Here is a 2,081-nt window from a genome sequence, read left to right on the forward strand (position 1 = left end):
TGAAATTAATATTACTTTGTTTAGCAAAAGAAGAAATTATATCCATATTTTGCTTACCTTAAGATTCCTTGGCTTCTCTTTATCAGCACGTCCTGTCTTCAGTTCGTCTGATTCTTTTCCTGTGTGATTCTGTTCCTTGTTAGTACCTCTGCTTCCTGTCTTTCCTCAGTCTGTAGGTCCTTTCTGCTTCTCGCGATAAACTAGTGAATTTACTGACACGTGAACAACAGCTGTTCAGCTCGTCAGGACTCCCCCTTGTTCACGGAAGAAATTCACTTACTTAATTTAAAAAACAAAAAAACAGGACTGGCTGGCTCACCATTGTAAAATAATACTCTTCCTGTACTATTTTTTTCTACTGAGGACTTCTCAAAGTATCAATATCACGATATTCTTATAAAAAAATGTATCTATTTATTCTTGGATTGTCCATTAAAAAGAATCAGATTGCAGCAGGTACATACAATAATTAGTTATAAAGTAATTGTCCATTTGTCCATAATTACCTTAATTGATGAGATTCACCCATCTTTCCTTGGATCCTGGCTGGTAAATCATGTCTTTGTCCAGCATGTGTCCAGGCCTACATGTCATCTGCTTCTCAGCATGAAGATTCTGTGTCTTGTGGGGTGGGCAGAGCAAGAGAGCCCCCCCTTTCTGTACCATGGGCTTTTATAGCCAGTCGTATGGACACCAGTTCTACATATGGTAGTGAACCAAAAATACACACACAAATAGCGCATGTCAACTAGACACGATGGCTGAGGCATAGAACTCAGAAAAATGATTATCGATTAACATTCCAAATGCATTTCCATAACTAACCATTTAACAGAGACCGCCTGGGAATGCCAGGTGCTGTAGGCTTTTGCTTTTTCCTTCCTTCCACCAGCAGGGGGCACTCTCTTCTATGCCTTTTTTCCATTCCCTTTCACAAGTGCACACATTCATTCTCTTTTTTTTTTTTCATTTGCTTTCTCTCTTGCGCTATTTCATCTCTGCAAAATACCAGCATCCTTCTGATCACCGTGGGCCTCCAGCATTGTTGCTTATTTACTTTTAATACTAGGCTCCTTTTCACCAGGACCAGCGTCTCCCGGGTGGCTGGAGGCAACAACTGGTAACCCCAAGCAGAAGACTTTTGCAGGCAACACGACCCTCCCCCTGAAGAGCAGCTCAAAGTCACTGGCAACCATCTCACCCTCTTCCTTCATTCACCCCTGGACGTCTCGCTCCGCCCCCAAGTTACGGGACCAGCTTGCTCTTTCTGTCACATTACCGCGATGAAGGGTTAAGCCTGCAGGAGACCCTGCGCCCAGACATTTTTGAAGACACCTGATGCGGCGGGTGAATCACTGCTAAACAAACCACACCTGTAGGGACGGCACAGCCTTTGCATGGACCCTTCGGAGCCTGCCCCGTCACGGCCAGATTGCTCGCCACCAAGCGATCCTGAGAAAGGCTGGCCGGGCGATGGATCAAGCAGCGTCTACTGGCCATACCACCTTGGATACGCCCGATCTCTTCTGATCTCGGAAGCAAAGCAGGGCTGGGCTTGGACAGTGCTTGGATGAGAGACCTCCTGGGAACACCGGGTGCTGTAGACCATTTTGATGACGTTTTGCCCTAATGCCCAGCTCGGCTAGCATGGAACGGCGCCTTGCCAGACACCGACCTTAAGTAACTTAGATGATGGAAGCCCCAAGGCCTCTGAGCCAGTTGGCAGCTAAGTACACTACCCCGCCGCCTTAACGCAGGCCTGACACCGAGCTCCTTGCCACGGCTAGGAGTGCTTATTGACTCCGCAGCTCGCCGTGTGGAAATGATGGCGTTAAAAGCACCTGTTGCCGTAAAGGGGCCAGGCTTTCAGCAGGTGCCCAGGGAAGGTTTTGTATGCCGGCCGCCTAGCGAGGGCCAGCAGAAGTAACATGTATCTCTGCAAAGAAGCTTGTGTAACCAAGCCAGACGGCTGCCAAAGAGCTAACCTCAGTGCAAGGAAGGCAAGGAAGGTGTGGAAGGAATTGGGGAGGGGGGGGGTTGATTCCTGCTAGGGCCCTGAAATCATAAAACAGGCAGGAGAG

The 2,081-nt window shown here is 47.9% G+C and overlaps 1 pseudogene; it reads left to right on the top strand.

The window, feature by feature from the left end:
* The first annotated feature begins 1,487 nt into the window (after positions 1 to 1,487).
* LOC141268412 (5S ribosomal RNA) lies at positions 1,488 to 1,607 on the top strand (annotated as a pseudogene).
* Positions 1,608 to 2,081: the final 474 nt, after the last annotated feature.

This window comes from Phyllobates terribilis, unplaced genomic scaffold (genome assembly GCF_046119375.1).
Source record: "Phyllobates terribilis strain yellow unplaced genomic scaffold, ASM4611937v1 Scaffold_4__5_contigs__length_816908805, whole genome shotgun sequence".
In the NCBI taxonomy this organism is placed as follows: Eukaryota; Metazoa; Chordata; class Amphibia; order Anura; family Dendrobatidae; genus Phyllobates; species Phyllobates terribilis.